At 38.0% G+C, this 22022-nt stretch overlaps 1 non-coding gene across 1 annotated transcript; it reads right to left on the bottom strand.

Annotated features, from left to right (window-relative positions):
* Nucleotides 1–19966: 19966 nt before the first annotated feature.
* On the bottom strand, nt 19967–20074 carry LOC130942540 (small nucleolar RNA R71). The gene has a single exon (XR_009071108.1). It is a non-coding gene; the product is annotated as a small nucleolar RNA R71 (small nucleolar RNA).
* Between the last annotated feature and the right edge of the window lie 1948 nt (nt 20075–22022).

A 22022-nucleotide genomic window follows, 5' to 3' on the forward strand; every position in this document is an offset into this window, starting at 1 on the left:
TTAAACGCCAGGTTGTTGCTTGTTTTGGGCGTTCAACGCCAGAATGGTGCTCTGTTCTGGCGTTGAACGCCGGCCAGATGCACCTTCTGGGCGTTGAACGCCAGCCCGTGCGTCCCCAGGGTGAAAAATTTTTTTTCTTCTGTTTTTGACTCTGTTTTTAATTTTTTTGATTTTTTCGTGACTCCTCATGATCATGTACCTAATGAAACACAAAAATAACAAAGAAACAAAATAAAATAGAATTAGATAAATAAAATTGGGTTGCCTCCCAACAAGCGCTTCTTTAATGTCAATAGCTTGACAGTGGCTCTCATGGAGCCACATGGTGATCAGGTCAATTTAGTGTGTAGTGTTCCCAACACCAAACTTAGAGTTTGGATATGGGGTTTGAACACCAAACTTAGAGTTTGGTTGTGGCCTCACAACACCAAACTTAGAGTTTGACTGTGGAGGCTCTTCTTGACTCTGAACTGAGAGAAGCTCTTCATGCTTACTCTCTTTTGTCATAGAGGGATGGCCATGTGCTTGAAACACAAGGTAGTCCCCATTCAACTGAAGGACTAACTCACCTCTGTTGACATCTATCACAGCTCCTGCTGTGGCTAGGAAAGGTCTTCCTAGGATGATGCATTCATCATCTTCCTTCCTAGTATCTAGGATTATGAAATCAGTAGGGATGTAAAGGCCTTCAACCTTTACTAGCACGTCCTCTACTAATCCATAAGCTTGTCTTACTGACTTGTCTGCCAGTTGTAATGAGAACAAGGCAGGTTGTACCTCAATGATTCCCAGCTTCTCCATCACAGAGAGTGGCATAAGATTTATTCCTGACCCCAGATCACATAGAGCTTTTTCAAAGCTCATGGTGCCAATGGTACAAGGTATTAAGAACTTGCCAGGATCTTGTTTCTTTTGAGGTAGAGTTTGCTGAATCCAAGTGTCTAGTTCACTAATGAGTAAGGGAGGTTTACTTTCCCAAGTCTCATTACCAAACAGTTTGGCATTCAGCTTCATGATAGCTCCTAAATATAGAGCAGCTTGCTCTCCAATCACATCTTCATCCTCTTCAGAGGATGAATATTCTTCAGAGCTCATGAATGGCAGAAGGAGATTTAATGGGATCTCTATGGTCTCTAGATGAGCCTCAGATTCCTCTGGATCCTTAATAGGAAACTCCTTCATGCTTGAAGGACGTCCCAGGAGGTCTTTCTCCTTAGGATTTTCGTCCTCCTCCTCCCTAGTGCATTCGGTCACTTTGATTAAATCAATGGCCTTGCACTCTCCTTTTGGATTCTCTTCTGTATTGCTTGGGAGAATACTGGGAGGAGTTTCAATAACTTTCTTACTCAGCTGGCCCACTTGTGCTTCCAGATTTCTAATGGAAGATCTGGTTTCATTCATGAAACTGAAAGTGGCCTTTGACAGATCAGAGACTATGTTGGCTAATTTAGAATTGTTTTGTTCAGAGTTCTCTGTCTGTTGCTGAGAAGATGATGGATATGGCTTACTATTATTCAGCCTTGCACGTCCACCATTGTTAAAACCTTGATGGGGTTTTTGTTGATCCTTCCAGGAGAAATTCGGATGATTTCTCCATGATGAGTTATAGGTGTTTCCATAAGGTTCACCTAAGTAATTAACTTCTGCCATGGCAGGGTTTTCAGGATCATAAGCTTCTTCAGAAGCTACCTCTCTAGTACTATTGGATGCATGTTGCAATCCATTCAGATTCTGAGAGATCATGTTGACCTGTTGAGTCAACATTTTGTTCTGAGCCAATATGGCATTCAGAGCATCAATTTCAAGAACTCCTTTCTTCTGAGGTACCCCATTGTTCACGGAATTCCTCTCAGAAGTATACATGAACTGGTTGTTTGCAACCATGTCAATGAGTTCTTGAGCCTCTTCAGGCGTTTTCTTCAGGTGAATAGATCCACCTGCAGAATGGTCCAATGACATTTTCGAAAATTCAGAGAGACCATAATAGAATATATCTAATATGGTCCATTCAGAAAACATGTCAGATGGACATCTCTTTGTCAGCTGCTTGTATCTTTCCCAAGCTTCATAGAGGGATTCACCATCTTCTTTTGTTTGAAGGTTTGAACATCCACTCTCAGCTTGCTCAGCTTTTGAGGAGGAAAGAATTTATCTAAGAATGCAGTGACAAGCTCATCCCATGAGTCCAGGCTATCCTTGGGTTGTGAATCCAACCATACTCTAGCTCTGTCTCTTACAGCAAAAGGGAAAAGCAAGAGTCTGTAGACTTCAGGATTAACTCCATTTGTCTTTACAGTGTCACAGATCTGCAAGAACTCAGTTAAAAACTGATAGGGATCTTCAGATGGAAGCCCATAAAACTTGCAGTTTTGTTGCATTAAAGCAACTAGTTGAGGCTTAAGCTCAAAATCATTGGTTCCAATGGCAGGAATGGAGATGCTTCTTCCATCAAACTTGGATGTTGGCTTTGTGAAGTCACCAAGCATTCTCCTTGCATTATTATTATAATTTTCGGCCATCACCTCTTGTGCTAATGTTTCTGAAAGGTTGTTTCTGGATTGTTGTAATTTAGCTTTTCTTAATTTTCTCTTCAGAGTCCTTTCAGGTTCTGGATCAATTTCAACAAGAGTGCCTTTATCCTTGTTCCTGCTCATATGAAAGAGAAGAGAACAAGAAAAGAAAAAGGAATCCTCTATGTCACAGTATAGAGATTCCTTTATGTTAGTAGAAAAAGAAAGAGGTAGAAGAATGAGGAAGGAGGTTCGGTTTTTAGAAGAAGAGAGGTGAAGAGAAGTGTTAGTAATTAATTAATTAAATAGAAGAGGAGGAGAGAAGGAAGAATTTCGAAAATAAATTTAAAAAAAAAGTTAGTAGTTTTCGAAAATTATAATTTAAAGTTTAAATATGAAACAATTAATTAATTAAAAAGAACTTTTTGAAAAAGAGAGAGATATTTTCGAAAATAGAAGAGGAAAAAGTAGTTAGGTGGTTTTGAAAAAGATAAGAAACAAACAAAAAGTTAGTTAGTTGATTGAAAAAGATTTGAAATCAAAATTTAAAAAGATAGTAAGTTGGATAAGATATTTTAAAATCAAATTTTGAAAAAAGATAAAATTTTTGAAAAAGATAACATAAAAGATAAAAAGATTTAAAAGAGATATTTTGAAAAAGATTTAATTTTAAAAATTACTTAACTAACAAGAAACTACAAGATAAGATTCTAGAACTTAAAGATTGAACCTTTCTTAACAAGAAAGTAACAAACTTCAAATTTTTGAACCAATCACATTAATTATTAGCTAATTTTCGAAAATATGTTGTAAAGATAAGAAAAAGATTTTGAAAATAATTTGAAAAAGATTTTTGAAATTTTCGAAAATAAATAAAAAATTTTGAAAAAGATATAATTTTGAAAAAGATTTTGAAAAGATAAGATTTTTAAAATTGAAATTTTGACTTGACTTGTAAGAAACAACTAATTTTAAAAATCTTTTGACCAAGTCAACCCAAAATTTCGAAATTGTGGAGGGAAATAAGGAAAAGATATTTTTGATTTTTGAATTTTTTAAGGAAAAACACAAAAATGACCCAAAACATGGAAATTTTGGATCAAGACACAAGATGCATGCAAGAATGCTATGAATGTCAAGATGAACACCAAGAACACTTTGAAGATCATGATGAACATCAAGAACATATTTTTGAAAAATTTTGATGCAAAGAAAACATGCAAGACACCAAACTTAGAAATTTTTAATGTATGAAAAATATGAATGCAAAAATGCACATGAAAAACAAGAAAAGACACAAAACAAGAAATCATCAAGATCAAACAAGAAGACTTATCAAGAACAACTTGAAGATCATGAAGAACACTATGAATGCATGAGATTTTCGAAAAAAAATGCAAGAAAAAATTTTTAAAGCATGCAATTGACACCAAACTTAAAAATTGACTCAAGACTCAAACAAGAAACACAAAATATTTTTTTATTTTTATGATTTTCTAATTTTTTTTTGGATTTTTATTAATTATTTTCGAAAATAAAGTTTTGAAAAACGAAAAATAAAAGAAAAATTTTTGAAAAAGATTTTTGAAAAGAAAATTACCTAATCTGAGCAACAAGATGAACCGTCAGTTGTCCATACTCGAACAATCCCCGGCAACGGCGCCAAAAACTTGGTGGACGAAATTGTGATTCAAATTCTTGTATCATTTGTGATCAATGTTCTAATTATGGCTCTGGTGGAATTCACAACTCCGTTCAACTAACCAGCAAGTGTACTGGGTCGTCCAAGTAATAACCTTACGTGAGTAAGGGTCGAATCCACAGAGATTGTTGGTATGAAGCAAGCTATGGTCATCTTGTAAATCTCAGTTAGAGAGATTAAAGGGGAATTGTGATTATTGGAATAATAAATAAAAAGGAATAATAAAAGGGATAGAAATACTTATGCAGATTCATTGGTAGGAATTTCAGATAAGCGGAATGGAGGTGCTGTAGAGCTCTAGGACGCCTGCTCTCCTATTCCTTCTACCCAATCCTTCTTACTCCTCTCCATGGCAAGCTTTGTATAGGGGTTCACTATCAGCTGTGGCTACTTTCATTCCTCTCGGGGAAATAACCTGTACGGCTGTCACTCGCACAGCTAACCAGTCTGGAGGCATCACCCATGGTTGATAGCTACATCCCATCCTCGCAGTGAAAGCTAATGCACGCACTCTGTCACAGTGCGGCCAATCACCGGTTGGTTCCCGCTCCTACTGGAATAGAATCCCTCTTTTGCGTTTGTCACTAACGCCCAGCAGGTTAAAGTTTGAAGCACGTCACAGTCATTCATGAACGGAATCCTACTCGGAATACCACAGACAAGGTGAGACTTTTCGGATTCCCAGGATCCTACTCGGAACACCACAGACAAGGTTGGACTTTCCGGATCTAGATGAATGCCGCCATCTATCTAGCTTATACCACGAAGATTCTATTGGGGAACCTAAGAGATATACATTCAAGCCTTGTTACACGCAGAACGGAAGTGGTTGTCAATCACGCGCGTTCATAAGTGAGAATGATGATGAGAGTTATTAGCTCATCACATTCATCATGTTCTTGAGTACGAATGAATATCTTGGAATAAGAATAAGATAGAGAATTGAATAAAAGAAAATAGAACTTCATTAATCTTTGAGGTACAGCAGAGCTCCACACCCTTAATCTATGGTGTGCAGAAACTCCACCGTTGAAAATACATAAGTAAAAGAAGGTTCAGGCATGGCCGAATGGCCAGCCCTCTCCACGTGATCAATGATCTCCTAAGATGAAGAATAAAACAAAACTGAGACCAAAGATGATTGATACATTAGTAGATCATCCTATTTATAATAAACTAGCTCCTAGGGTTTACATGAGTAAGTAATTGATGCATAAATCCACTTCCGGGGCCCACTTGGTGTGTGCTTGGGCTGAGCTTGATTTATCCACGAGCAGAGGCTCCTCTTGGAGTTGAATTTCGAGTTATGATGTGCTTTGGGCGTTCAACTCCGGATTATGACGTTTTTCTGGCGTTTAACTCCAGAAAGGAGTGTGTACTTGGCGTTCAACGCCAGTTTGCGTCGTCATTCTTCGAATAAAGTATGGACTATTATATATTGCTGGAAAGCCCTGGATGTCTACTTTCCAACGCCGTTGAGAGTGCGCCATTTAGAGTTCTGTAGCTCCAGAAAATCCATTTCGAGTGCAGGGAGGTCAGAATCCAACAGCATCAGCAGTCCTTTTGTCAGCCTTTTTCAGAGTTTTGCTCAAATCCCTCAATTTCAGTCAGAATTTACCTGAAATCACAGAAAAACACACAAACTCATAGTAAAGTCCAGAAATGTGAATTTAACATAAAAACTAATGAAAACATCCCTAAAAGTAGCTCAAACTTACTAAAAACTATATAAAAACAATGCCAAAAAGCGTATAAATTATCCGCTCATCATGCTCTCAACCATTGCGTTGGGGGTTGCCTTGTGTTTAATTTTTGAGTTGTATTTGGTTATGAAAGTGTAAGATGTGTATGAGTTGGGAACTTTGGTATGACATGCTGCTTAAGTGATTGTATAACTTTGATCTGGTTTTTATTAATTCGGATGCATTAACATAGGCATGAAGATTTCGATCTCTGGTAGTGTTATGTTTAGTTGTAGTTGATGCAGCCATGTAGATTGACATAAAGTTTATCTTGAAACAATGCTATTGTACACTCACCTGAATCTGTCTCTTCCTCTTAAGAAGCAAGTATAAGTAGAACAAGAAACATAGCAACAGTATGCTTTCGGTTTCTATTCTAAGGATTCATCCAAAATTAAAAAATGCTGTGCTATCAAAAGACTGATAACATAACCATTGTAAATAGAGGATTCTGATTTACAAAAAATAAGACTTATGACATAAGCCAAACCAGACCATGTTTGGTTGCTCAAAAAAATACCCTGAAATCAAGTTTAACTACCTTATCCTAAACCAGACCATGATAATTACACAATACAAGAGTCTCGAGTTGCTCTTTAATATAACAAAACAACCAAATGCCAGCATCAGTTTTTGATGACCATTGTCGAGTACATTAAAAAAAGAAAACATAACATTAATGAACCATGAAATTCCTATGCTGATTGAGTATCCAAACCCATGAGTTTCTATCAAAGTGGAGTTGAGTTGCTGCTCCCACTTGAAACACCTGTTTTTGATCCACTGAATGCGCCTTTCCTTCCACGTCCCCTACTATGAAATCCACCCCGACCAGCTGTTCCTCGGCCTGTAGCACCCGTAGTCACTCCCGGCGTTGGCATGAATTGTACGAACCATGTGGATGTCCCAGCACTAGCACCTCGCAATGGATGCGCTGTAGTTTCAGAGTTGTGTGTTGATGGGGTGTGTGTTGGTTTGTTGGCAGATAGGGTAGGTGGTTGCTGTGTTTTTGCATTGGGAGGGGGTCGCTTAACACTTCTCCTTTTAACTTGTTTCCTAGTTGTTGCATTGTTGGTTGGAGGTGGCTGTTGTGTGGTTGTTGGCGGTGGCATTCCCTGTGGTGTGCCATGTTGCAGATAAGAAACAGATCTTAGAACAAAAGAATCATAACTAATGTAATGCACTTACATGAGCAGTGTGTGGTGTTGCGGAATCATTTCCATCCTCAGTGGCTGCTGCTTCAGCCTCTGCAGCCTCTAATGTCTCCTCCCAGAATATTTCAGCCATCATGTCATTATGATAATCCCCTTCAGGCACCTGCGAAGCAGCACTCTCTTCACCCATTGCCACTTTTCTCTTTTTACAGGTCCTTTTATTATGACCAGCCTACAGCAAATAACACTTAATGTAAGTTGAACATACATCATAATTACATACGTATTGCATCCTGAACTGATATGAATTAATAACACATATGAGTAGTACTACCTGGTGGCAGAATTTGCAGACAATAGTTCCAATCCTCCTCTTTGTTCTATGAGGATCACTCTTATCAGCAGGGGTATCGTTTCTCTTGTCTCTCTTGTATGAAGGTCTCCCAATTGGTTTTCTATACCGTGGTGGCAGAATAGGTAGGGTGTCTAGATGCTCCCAGAACTCCTGGCTTGGAACTGGCCGCATAGAACACTGATAGGCCGCATTATATGCACCCATAGTCAACCAGTTATGGGCGTACTCCTCTGGTCGCCTGTTTTGGTAAGCTAACGCAGCACATGCATGTCTACACGGGAGTCCAGTTAGTTGCCAAAGCCTACAACTGCAGGTAGCCTTGTCCAAATCCACACTGACCTTCACGGGCATACATTGGACTTCGTAAACATTGCCCGCATCATCTCCGGTGGGTAGAGGCCTCCATTTGTTGCTCTCTCTCTTCTCCCTTTCTAACCTGCTCTGCTGGGTTGGGGCCAACCGTCCACTATACCCAACCAAGGCCTTCTTATTCCTATAATCCTCATTACATAGCACCTCACTTCCTCTAACATTGTAATTATTGGTTTGCTTCTCATTTTCTTCACCTTGGCATTGAACACTTTGCAATTGTTGTTTGTGTAGTTGTCTGCTTTCGGATATTCACTAAAATGGGCCTTGCTCTATTGTTTCGGACTGATCTTATCCAAGTATTCCCATGCTCCAACATTGATCTTCTTTAGCTTATCCATGGCAGCATTGAAGTCCTGTGTTGTGGTTGACTTAGCACATGACCATAGACACATTTTCAACTCTAAGTCACTCCATCTCTTGCGGAAGTTTTGCCATATATGCATGGCACAGAATCTATGGTTTGCATTTGGATAAATTTCCTGCACTGCAGGTATTAACCCCTGCATGCAGACATAAAAATCAAGCAAGCACAATATTCAACATAATTAACACTTTCAGCAAGCATGCATATGTTTAACATATTCAGCAAGTAACATATCAGCCATGAACATATTCAGCAATACAGTAGATAAATAAAAACACCAAAGTATAATATTATTCAAGGCCACAAGCTTGTTATAGTACAACTAGTATGATTGCAGGAGTCCAGTGCAGTAAAATTCTTGACAATAACACAATGCCCACTACTGAAAAACTATTAACATTCTAACATTCCTCTTAAATCTCAAGGTTACACTGCTTTTAGAATTTTTTTAATAGACTAGAAATGGTCCGGAAGAGAAGAGAACGTACAGAAAAAGATAAGGCATCATATATCATACATATATGAAAGAAACAGCTAAGACCGAAAGAGACAGAGCATGTAACAACACTTGTCAGTCCCTTGGAATATCAGCTAGAGAAAACACCATTAAACGGACAATGTACAGAGCACCAAATGGAATTCAAAAAACTAATCCTATCCCAAATAAAGTCAATACTCGATAACTATATACATAAGCAATTAACTCTAATTCGCACCATACATCAACTGTGTACATCAACTACACTAAACAGGCATAATGAAAAAAAAGAAGACTCTCTACATAATACACCAGATTTTATTGCACTAAATTAATCAAAAAGGGTACCTTCTGCATATCTGACATAAAGTTGAAGCCATTCGCCTGAAAATCTCCGACGTCCTCTTGTAGTATCTCTAGGAACCACTTCCAACTTTCTTTATTTTCTGACTCCACAATTGCATAGGCAATAGGATAGATATGATTATTTGCATCCTGTCCTATTGCTGTCAGTAACTGCCCCCCGTAGTACCTTCTAAGAAATGTCCCATCCAAACCTATTAAAGGTCTACAACCTCCCACAAATCCCTTCTTGCACGCATCAAAGCATACATATATCCTCAGAAACAAAGGATTCGAATCAGGCATAGGATTCGTATGTATCCTTACTGTCGAGCCAGGGTTTGTCTTTAGTATTTCATTACCATAATCACGCAGTCTTGCATACTGTGCAATCTCGGAACCCTCAATCCTCTCCTTCGCCTTCTTCATAGATCTGTAAATTTTCCTCTCATTGATGAGTACATCATACTCAGACCTGAAATATTGGTCAGCCTCCCTCACTGTCAAGTTTGGTTGAACTCTAATCCTATCCTCTAGCTCATCAATTACCCATTTCCCATCTGCTGACTTACAGTGATTATCTCTGCTACAAGTGTGTTCATTAACAAATGTCTTTACTTGATAGCTTGCGGGAAACGTTCTCTTGGCACAGTAGATTTGCCAAGGACAGTCCTCATCATAGCATATAGCCTTGGATCTTGTTGAGTCACAACGAGCAAAGAATATGCTCCTGCCAATGTGGATATTAAACTTTCGGACAGCCTTCCTGAACTGGTTCAGAGTCTCAAACTCCATCCCCAATTCCAACCTCACCTGGCTAACCGGGGCATCAGCATTGCTCTGAGGAAAAATCGGAGTCTCAGTATCATCGTCACTTGCTATGCTATGCAAGTCCAGTGAAGAATAGCAATGATGTCCAGGGTTTTCATCAGAGAATTCATCCTCCTGAACTGGCACATAAAAGGTTGGTGGCTTGTCCGGATTAGGGTTCGGGATAAAGGATTGCCCTGTAGGGGGAGGCCTCCTGGTTAATCTCCTCTTTTTCCCCTTTTGCCCTCCATCAACCTCAAATGAAGGATTGCTTTGATTAGTTTGGGAGACCCTATTGGAATCAGAGGATCAGCTTGAATCGGGGATCGATTGGGAAAGTGGATTCCTACACGGCTGTGGGGTGTATTGGGTAAGTTGTTCAGGTTCAACAGGTTCATAAACATTGGCTTCAGGCTGCTGGGAGGGTTGTGACTGACTTGATGGTGGCTGATCTGGTAGGACAGGGGTTGGAGGAGGCTGAGAAAACTGTCCTGCTCCATAGGATGATGCTGCTGGTGGATCTGCTGTCTCCTGGGGCACACTGTGAGTATCCTCTTTTTGGGGCACACTGTGACTGTCCTCACCCATTCTTTGGTTCTCTTTCACAACTTGCACATTACCTACAATTTCAGCATCATCATGATCTTCCACTATTACCAATCTTCTCTTTGGACTCTTCTTTGGTGTTGGCGTCCTTTTGGCACATGTCTTTGCTCTCCTCTTTGACGGAGTCATATTGTTCTCCTCAACAATCACAGCCTGGTCCACCGGATGCTCTGTATACACATTGATTTTGTTACCATTTTTCACGGCTGCCTCATACATTCTAACTACGTCCATATCAACCCTTAGGTCCCCCAACCCATCATGAAGCTCCTTCCCCGGTTCTTGCCAGTAAAAATTAGAAACGGACGTATATCCAATGTCCTTCAACAAATCAGTTATAAAAAAACCGTTCAGTGTATCAACATTCACCCTATTGATTTCTGTGACTTCACCACCAATATAACTAATTAACCCACCATGCCCTCTCTCAAACCGTCCTCTATGATTAATACAGAGTGTTATATGGATGGTGGCCATTCCTGGAAATGAAAATACCCAACACAAGCTCAGAAAACATTGTATCTAACCACAGGTAACACAAACCCTAATCCAACTTTTCTACCAATCTTCAGCAATCACATGATTTCATTAGGTACAAGAATATGTCTAACTAATGGGAATGAAATGAAATTAATCAACAATGGCTATAACATACCTCTGTTCGCTGAGCAGCAAAGGTCGTGACCTCTGCGCCGTCCACCACAACACCCTTGGGCGACGTATTGGCTTCGTACTGGCTTCTTCGACTTGGGGACGACGATGACGAAACCCCTTGATTCACCTTCTTCGCCTGGGAGTTATTCACAACACGTCTCCGACTGGGAAAGCAAGCGATCGCGACCTAAAGTCCTCTGCTAGGGCACACCATTCCTCTCCCGCGCAATGTTCCTCAAAAACCAAACAGTTAGCAAAAAAAAAGGTTTAATCCACGTAGATAGGGGTTTGGGGGGTTTGGAGTGCCACGTAGGTTCGTTTAAGCACGAAGCTGGTGTCAAACCAAGGCAGGGTATATCTGTCACACGGACCGCATCTTCAATGGGTACAAAGTTAGTTTCGGTCTTCTATGGGTATAATTGTCAGCGTTTTCATCTTTCATTGGTACATTTGGTAATTTATTCAATGTTTGGTCTAATAAGGACTACAAGCAACAGCCAAAAACGGAAAAGATCCAACTAAAAAAATTCAAAGACAATTAAAATAGAGTGTGAAAGAAATCAAATGAGGTGGCTAATGTATTTCATGCTTCAAAAGTAACGAAGAAGTAAATAGAATAGAAAGTGAGGTTAGATGGGACTTGGGTCTTTCTCCAATGCTCGACGTGCATGCTCTACAACTAAAAGAGGGGGTTTCTTGTCTCCTTCAAAGATGAGCTAGAGTTGTAGTGTCTTCTCCCTTTCTTCCCTTTCCTACTACTTTGATGAATCGGAACCACCACTTCCATGGATCTTCCATCTGAACTGGAGTGGGGATGGCATTTGCTTCCCAAACTTCAATGGCATATGGACATTCCCAAAGGCAGTGAAAAATGTATTGAGTTGATTCTTTCGTGCAATTTCATCTTCGCAGATAAGCCTTCATACGTCACTTTCCATAAGAAATTCTTGATTTTTAATTGACATTTGAGCCCTTAAATTACAGACCAGAGTTCTTTATGGCGGCACTGTTCTGGGAGAAAATTAGTGCGTGAAAAAATTGGAATACCAAGCTATAGCCGGATGCTACTGTGTAAGTTCCTTTCTTGTCTTTCACCCAGGTAATTTCATCTTCCCCTTCTTTAATTGGAGTTCTAAGAATAACTTCTGCAATTCTGTCTAGTAGAATCAATTCTAAGACCCACTGTGGAGTGTACCCTGTTGCTTGAATATGATTAGAGTAAATTTATTTAGCCAAAAATCCTCTGTAATTCTGATTGAGTTTTCCCTGTCAACCTTCCGCAAAATCTCCTTCTCCAATACCTTCCTACCCTCTAGTACACTTCTCCAGCCTCAAAAAGGGTTGTTTCCAGCTTCTGCTATTAGAAAGTTACAATATTAAAAATATTTACTTTTATAAATTTTGTGTAGAAGTGAATAAGGCTTCGTCAATAATCTCCAGTCTTATTTTGCTAACATGGAAAAATTAAATACTTTTAAGTCTTTAAATTAAGTCCTCCCTATGATCTTAGCCTACACGAGGTCTTCCATTCAACCAATTGCAGTCGTCTCTCCAAACCACGTTGTCTCCACCAAAACTGGAGCAAAGCTCTTTGTATTTCATCAACTAAGGTCTCCGGAAGTTAAAGAAGCTTAATGTATAAATTGGGAATGCTGTTACAACAACTTTAATCAAGATCTTCCGTCCGCTTGATGATAATAAAGAGCGCTTTTAATATTGCAGTTTCTGTAGCACCTTGTCTTTAATATAGGAGATAGTAATTCGTTTAAATCTTTGAATAATTGTTGGTAGCCCGAGATATTTATTTTGGTTCTTAACATGAAAATATGTAAAATCTGAGTCAAACTATTTCGGATAGGAATAAGAGTGTTTTTACCGAAGAAGACAAATGATTTATCTAAGTTTATCACTTGTCCACTAATTTCCTCATAAATTTGTAGGATGCGAATTAGATTTTGACAGCCTTCCTCAGTAATTTTGCTGAATAAAATTGAGTCATCAGCAAAAAAATAGATGATTGACTTTCGAACATTTATGGTTAAGTCTCAATCTTAAAATTTTCAAGTTCTGTTCTCCTTTGTGGAGAAGGTGAAAATTTTTCTCTGCACAAAATAGAAAAAGGTTGAGAAAAACAGGATCACCTTAACGTAATTCTCTACATGGTTTGAAAAAACTATGAGGTTGACCATCCACAATAACAAAATAAGAGACTGTTGTCAAGAGTTCCTGAATCCAATTCATCCATTTGTTACAAAAGCCCAAATTTCACATAATATTCCAAACAAACTTGCACTCCACCCTGTCATATACCTTACTCATATCTAATTTCATAACCAATTCAAAGTTATCATATTTCTTATTCTTTAAGAAGTGCTTAAATTCATGGGCGATCAGTATATTATCACTAATCAAGCGACTTATTATGAAAGCGCTCTGGTTGTCACTAATGATTTTGTTCATTACAAACTGAGCTCTATGCAGTAGAATTTTAGATAAAATTTTGTAAAAAACACTGCTTAAGTTTATAAGCCAAATATCTTTCATGGTTCTAGCATTTGAAATTTTTGGAATAAGATAAATATGGGTGAGATTAAATACTTTTAAAATTTTACTTCCAAAAAAAAAAACTCCTGACTGCTCTCATAGAATTTCTCCTTACATATCATAATTACTTAGTAATCGAGATATGTGATTTTTGTAAATGTGTCTTGTTGTGTATATATTTTAAATATGCACAATAACCAAAACATAGTTTAATAATATTTAAATACGTAAATTTTTCAAAAATTATAATATTGACAAATAATATATTTCTTTTATTTATATAAAAAAGTTGATCAATGCTACTATCGTTAAAACTTTGTTGATGTTGGAATGTGGTTTGATTCCTCAATTTTTATGAGGTTATGCTAAAAATAGGTAAGAATTTATTTTGGTTGGTCAAGCAAAGAATATAAAACTAACCTCTTATATATTTTTTTAAAATAACTCTAGAAAATATAAACATAAAATTTATTATAAATAAATCATAATACAATTCAAATTCATTTATAAATAAATCATATATAATTCAATGTAACTATTTTTTGAAAACAAAAAGGATACAAAGATTATTTATACTAGTAAAAAGAGAAAAATTTTTACAAATTAATGAATATAAGACTTTTAAAAAGGGCAAAGTTCTCTACCCTAAACAATAGAGTATCAGAGGTTAGTATCAGATCTGAAGATCCAACATAGTAGCTTCAATGAAAAATAATATATGAGGCTAGTATCATATTATTATTATTACAGACCTGTTACACATACAAATTTTATTGGCAAATAAGTCCAAATAAGTTGGTCCAAACCCAACAAAAATAATCCTCAGGTTAGAATGCGTGTAAACATGCACTTTGAAGACTATCGAATAGCACAAACCTTATTATGAAAAATGATTCTTCTCCCTCGATCAAAACTGCAATGCTCAAAATTCAAACAACGATCAAAACCTCTAAAAAAATCTCTTAAATTGTCGCGAAAAGTCAAGAAAGTTTCAAAGATGAAGTCAAAATCTTCACCAACAAACACAAAAAGAAAAGACGAAAGATTATTGAAGGTAATGTTCATTAATCTTGCAGTTTTCTCACTTTTCTCTTTCTCATTCTGATCGTAAAATGCTACGTAGTAATTTTGCAGTTTATTTTGTGTTCTTGTGTTACTGTTCTCATTATATGCTTCATTTGGTCATAACTATGTTAGGTCGGTGTAATGTTATGTAGTGATAACTGTGTTAGGTCGGTGTAAAAATATCACGTAGTGTTTGTTGTATAGTTTAACCTATATTTGCATGTGTTTGGGGATTTGAATGTATTTTTTTGCATGTTTGAGTTTTGCATGTTTTGAAATGAGTGTCTGTAGTGCTTCTGGTATCATTGTATTCATGTTTATGTTTCGGTCTATTTGGTTTGTCTTTCGATATATTTGGCCTATGTTTCTGTATATTTCACCGGAATTGAGGTATACTTGGTGGTTTTGTACTCTTTATGTTGTAGGTGGACGACAGAATATTGTTCTTATGCTTCTAATATTATTATGTACATATTTGAGTGATTTGTAGTGATTTGTAACTGTTTTTGTCCATTTATCAGGACTTTTGTTCATCGATTTCTTGAAAAAAAAAACCATAGAATTTTATTGTAATGCTTCTGGTATTATTTTATCCATGTTTGATTTAGTTGCATGCTTTTCTGATTTCACATTGTATGATGTAATCAAAAAACAATAGTGGCATGTTTGGTTTGTATTTCGATTATTTGGTTTGTATTTCGATATATATGGTTTCTCTTTCGGTGTATTAACCTTTTTTTATTCCTTACAGAAAAAATGACACCAAAGGTAGAACCAAAATATAATGTAAGCATATATATGTTTAAACAACTCAATTTATTTTGTATAAATATAGTTTATTTACATGATTCTCATTTATTTACAGAAAATCTATAATTTGAGATATTTGACAAGTTCAATTCATGATAAATTTCAAAACATGAGCGAGGACAAGAAAACAATTGTTCGAGACTGGGATTTGGTGGTTTGATATATATCCCTCCAATGAATGTGCCACATAACCTATTGAAACAATTGGCATATTCATTTGATCTGTCCCGTTACAGACTGAGCACACGGTGTAGTAAAATCAACATCACCCAAGAAAATATAGCTTCTGCCCTTGGCTTGAGTATAGCTGGTAAAAATCTATTTCCTAATATATTCTGTGAATCAAATTTTGGTGTATTATCAAATTATTTCTGTCTCATTGAAATATTTCTTATCGCTTTTGCAAGGCTACTGATACGTGGTCAGAAGGACATTTTTGTCATCTTAGAGTTAAGGGACAGAATGGTAATCTTGTCATATTCAAGGATCTGAATTTTAGAAGAATTGTACCATGCTAGTTGATGAGCGGATAATTTGTATGCTTTTTGGCATTGTTTTTAGTATGTTTTTAGTATGATCTAGTTAGTTTTTAGTATATTTTTATTAGTTTTTAGTTAAAATTCACTTTTCTGGACTTTACTATGAGTTTGTGTGTTTTTTTGTGATTTCAGGTATTTTCTGGCTGAAATTGAGGGATCTGAGCAAAAATCTGATCTAGAGACTCAAAAGGACTGCAGATGCTGTTGGATTCTGACCTCCCTGCACTCGAAGTGGATTTTCTGGAGCTACAGAAGCCCAATTGGCGCGCTCTCAACGGCGTTGGAAAGTAGACATCCTGGGCTTTCCAGCAATATATAATAGTTCATACTTTGCCCAAGATTTGATGGCCCAAACCGGCGTTCAAAGTCACCTCAAGAAATTCCAGCGTTAAACGCCGGAACTGGCACCTAATTGGGAGTTAAACGCCCAAACTGGCACTAAAGCTGGCATTTAACTCCAAGGAGAGTCTCTACACGAAAATGCTTCATTGCTCAGCCCAAGCACACACCAAGTGGGCCCTGAAGTGGATTTTTATGTCATTTACTCATTTCTGTACACCTTAGGCTACTAGTTTTCTATAAGTAGGACCTTTTACTATTGTATTAAGAATCTTCGGATCTTTGGAACCTTTTTCTAGAGATCTTTTGATCACTTTGGGAGGCTGGCCATTCGGCCATGCCTAGACCTTGTTCTTATGTATTTTCAACGGTGGAGTTTTTACACACCATAGATTAAGGTGTGGAGCTCTGCTGTACCTCGAGTATGAATGCAATTACTATTGTTCTTCTATTCAAATCCGCTTGTTCTTTGTCCAAGATATCACTTGTTCTTCAACCTGATGAAGGTGATGATTGACGCCCATCACCATTCTCACCCATGATCAAGGTGATTGACAACCATTCTTGTTCTACAAGCATTCGAGGCTTAGTGAATATCTCTTGGATTCCTAATTGCACGATGCATGGTTGATCGCCTGACAACCGAGTGCTCGCCTGACAAACGAGCCAACCATTCCGTGAGATCAGAGTCTTCGTGGTATAGGCGAGAACTGATGGCGGCATTCAAGAGAATCCGGAAGGTCTAACCTTGTCTGTGGTATTCTGAGTAGGATTCAATGACTGAATGACTGTGACGTGCTTCAAACTCCTAGCAGGCTAGGGCGTTAGTGACAGACGCAAAAGTGTCAATGGATATTATTCCGGCCTGAACGAGAACCGACAGATGATTAGCCTATGCTGTGACAGAGCATCAGGGACGTATTTTCACTGAGAGGATGGGAGGTAGCTGCTGACAACAGTGAAACCCTACACGAGCTTGCCATGGAAAGGAGTAAGAAGGATTGGATGAAGGCAGTAGGGAAGCAGAGAGACGGAAGGGAAGGCATCTTCATGCGCTTATCTGAAGTTCCTACCAATGAATTACATAAGTATCACTATCCTTATCTTTTATATTATTTTCGTTCATCACCATATCCATTTGAGTCTGCCTGACTAAGATTTACAAGATGACCATAGCTTGCTTCAATGCTAACAATCTCCGTGGGATCGACCCTTACTCACGTAAGGTATTACTTGGACGACCCAGTGCACTTGCTGGTTAGTTGTGCGAAGTTGTGTAATGCCATGGAATTGAACCACCAAGTTTTTGGAGTTCATGACCAGGGATTATGAGAGTTGTGAAAAGTATTGTTCACAATTTTGCGCACCAAGTTTTTGGCGCCGTTGCCGGGGATTGTTCAAGTTTTGAGCAAGCTTTTGGTAACAATGCCTGGGATTGTTCTAGTTTGGACAACTGACGGTTCATCTTGTTGCTTAGATTAGGTATTTATTTTTTTCGAAATTCTTGAAGATGAATTCTAGAGTTTCATGATGATTTGTTGAAATCTGGCTGGCTGAGAAGCCATGTCTAATCTGATTGGACCGAGGTTTCAACCTATCACCACAAGAGCTTGTTGATTTTCATCAATTTTGCTTTTGGAGCAGTGATCTGCTAAGGCTTGGCTGACCTTTGGTCATGTCTAGTGTTTTGGACCGAAGCTTTCTTTGAAAGCTTGGCTGGCTGTGAAGCCATGTCTAATTCCTGGACCGGAGTCTTAGACTAGCATTGCACTGATTCCTGGAATTCTCATTAAGAATTTTGATATCTTTTTCCACTTAATTTTCGAAAAACACAAAAAAATCAAATCAAAAAAAAAATCATAAAATCCAAAAATATTTCTTGTTTGAGTCTAGAGTCTCATCTTAGGTTTAGTGTCAAATGCATGTTTTTGTTATATTTTTCGAATCCATGCATATATTTCTTTGTTTTGATCTTTGAATCCTTTTGGCTTGAGTGTTTATGTGTCTCATATAGTGTTAGTAGTATACAAACTGCTAAGTTTGGTGTCTTGCATGCATTGTTATTTGATTCTTATTGCATTTTGATTATTAAAAATCCAAAAATATTTTTAATTTGTGTCTTTTCAAGTCAATGATACAAAGAATTGAAGATTCAGAACATGCTGCAGAGGAATTATACAGAAAAAGCTGAGCATTCAAAAATGCCCAGTGAAGAAGGCAGACTGGCGTTTAAACGCCAGCCAGGGTACCTGGTTGGGCGTTTAACGCCCAAAGAGGTGGCATTTTGGGCGTTAAACGCCAGAATGTATACCATTCTGGGCGTTTAACGCCAGGATGGTGCTAGGGGGAAGATTTTGTTTTCAAAATCAAATTTTTTTTCAAGTTTTCAAAGTTTTTCAAAATCAAATCTTTTTCAAATCATATCTTTTCAATCAAATGTTTTCAAATCAATTTCTTTCCTTTTTCAAAGATACTTACTAACAATTAGTGATTTGATTGAACATTTTTTGCCTTTTCTGTTGAGGAAGGTTTTATGTTTGAATCATATCTTTTCTTGTTAGGCAAGTCATTAATTTTCAAAATCAAATCTTTTAAAATTGTTTTCAAAACATATCTCTTAAAATTGTTTTCAAATCATATCTTCTCAATCACATCTCTTTAAAACTAATCATATCTTCTTAACCTCATCTTTTTCAAAATAGTTTTCAATCAAATCTTTTTGATTTCTAGTTTCAAATCCTTTTTCAAAAATCACTTGATTTCTTTCTTACTTTTATTTTCGAAAATCAATTAAGTGTTTTTCAAAATGTTTTCAAAATCTTTTGATTGAATTTTCGAAAATTCTCTTCCCTCCTTCTCACATCCTTCTATTTATGGAGTACCACTCCTTCTTAATGCACAATTCGAACCTTATCTAATTAAAGTTCGAATTATTCTTCTCCTTCTTCTTTCTATTTCTCCTTTCCTCTGACACTTCAAGGAATCTCTATACTGTGACATAGAGGATTCCACATTTTCTTGTTCTCTTCTCTTTCATATGAACAGGAGCAGAGACAAAGGCATTCTTGTTGAAGCTGATCCTGAACCTGAAAGGACCTTGAAGAGAAAGCTAAGAGAAGCTAAAGCACAACTCTCTGTTGAGGACCTGACCGAATTCTTCAAGGAAGAAGAACCCATGGCAGCCGAAAACAACAACAATGCCAACAATGCAAGGAAGGTGCTGGGTGACTTCACTGCACCCACTCCTGATTTCTATGGGAGAAGCATCTCTATCCCTGCCATTGGAGCAAACAACTTTGAGCTTAAGCCTCAATTAGTTTCTCTAATGCAACAGAATTGCAAGTTCCATGGACTTCCAATGGAAGATCCTCATCAGTTCTTAGCTGAATTCTTGCAAATCTGTGACACAGTCAAGACTAATGGGGTTAACCCTGAGGTCTACAGACTGATGCTATTCCCTTTTGCTGTAAGAGACAGAGCTAGAATATGGTTGGATTCTCAACCTAAAGAAAGCCTGGACTCTTGGGAAAAGCTAGTCAATGCCTTCTTGGCAAAGTTCTTTCCACCTCAAAGATGGAGTAAGCTTAGAGTGGAAGTCCAAACCTTCAGACAGAAGGATGGAGAATCCCTCTATGAAGCTTGGGAAAGATACAAACAATTAATCAGAAGATGTCCCTCAGACATGCTTTCTGAATGGAGCATCATAGGTATTTTCTATGATGGTCTCTCTGAACTATCTAAGATGTCCTTGGATAGCTCTGCTGGAGGATCTCTTCACTTGAAGAAGACGCCTACAGAGGCTCAAGAGCTAATTGAAATGGTTGCAAATAACCAATTCATGTACACCTCTGAAAGGAATCCTGTGAACAATGGGACTAATCAGAAGAAAGGAGTTCTTGAGATTGATACTCTGAATGCCATATTGGCTCAGAACAAGATATTGACTCAACAAGTCAATTTGATTTCTCAAAGTCTGTCTGGAATGCAAAATGCACCTGGCAGTACTAAGGAAGCTTCATCTGAGGAAGAAGCTTATGATCCTGAGAACCCTTCAATGGAAGAGGTGAATTACCTAGGAGAACCCTATGGAAACACCTATAATTCTTCATGGAGAAATCACCCAAATTTCTCATGGAAGAATCAAGAGAGACCTCAACAAGGTTTCAATAACAATAATGGTGGAAGAAATAGGCTTGGCACTAACAAGCCTTTTCCATCATCTTCTCAGCAACAGACAGAGAGTTCTAAGCAGAATACCTCTGACTTAGCAACAATGGTCTCTGATCTAATCAAAACCACTCAAAGTTTCATGAATGAAACAAGGTCCTCCATTAGGAATTTGGAAGGACAAGTGGGTCAGTTGAGTAAGAAAATTACTGAACTCCCTCCTAGTACTCTCCCCAGTAATACAGATGAAAATCCAAAAGGAGAGTGCAAAGCCATAACCATGGCCGAATATGGAGAGGAAAGAGAGGAGGTGGACGCCACTGAGGAAGACCCCAATGGGTGTGCACCAATCTCCTCTGAGTTCCCCAATGAGGAACCATGGGAATCTGAGGCTCAAAATGAGACCATTGAGATTCCAGTGGACTTACTCCTGCCTTTCATGAGCTCTGATGAGTATTCTTCTTCTGAAGAGGATGAGTATGTCACTGAAGAGCAAGTTGCTAAATACCTTGGAGCAATCATGAAGCTAAATGACAAGTTATTTGGAAATAAGACTTGGGAGGATGAACCCCCTTTGCTCACCAAAGAACTGGATGACTTGTCTAGGCAGAAACTGCCTCAAAAGAGGCAGGATCCTGGGAAGTTTTCTATACCTTGTACCATAGGCACCATGACCTTCAAGAAGGCCTTGTGTGACTTAGGGTCAAGTGTAAACCTCATGCCCCTCTCTGTAATGGAGAAATTAGGGATCTTTGAGGTGCAAGCTGCAAGAATCTCATTAGAGATGGCAGACAATTCAAGAAAACAAGCTCATGGACTTGTAGAGAATGTTTTGGTGAAGATTGAAGACCATTACATTCCTACTGATTTCATTGTCCTAAAGACTAGGAAGTGCATGGATGAATCCATCATCCTTGGCAGACCCTTCCTAGCCACAGCAAAGGCTGTGATTGATGTTGATAGAGGAGAGTTGATCATTCAAGTGAATGAAAAATCCTTGGTGTTTAAGGCCCAAGGACATCCCTCTATCATCATGGAGAGGAAGCATGAAGAGCTTCTCTCAAAACAGAGCCAAGCAGAGCCCCCACAGTCAAACTCTAAGTTTGGTGTTGGGAGGCCACAACCAAACTCTAAGTTTGGTGTTGAACCCCCACATTCAAACTCTAAGTTTGGTGTTGGGAGGTTCCAACACGGTTCTGAGTATTTCTGAGGCTCCATGGGAGTCCTCTGTCAAGCTAATGACATTAAAGAAGCGCTTGTTGGGAGGCAACCCAATGTTTTATAGTTAACTATTTTCTTTTGTTATTTTATTTTTTTGTAGGTTGATGATCATAAGAAGTCACAAAAACAATGAAAAAAGCAAAAACAGAATGAAAAACAGGAAGAAAAACAGCACACCCTGGAGGAGAAGAAGCTGGCGTTCAAACGCCAGTAATGCTAGCTGTTGGGCGTTTAACGCCCAGTCTGGC

This window comes from Arachis stenosperma, chromosome 7 (genome assembly GCF_014773155.1).
Source record: "Arachis stenosperma cultivar V10309 chromosome 7, arast.V10309.gnm1.PFL2, whole genome shotgun sequence".
In the NCBI taxonomy this organism is placed as follows: domain Eukaryota; kingdom Viridiplantae; phylum Streptophyta; class Magnoliopsida; order Fabales; family Fabaceae; genus Arachis; species Arachis stenosperma.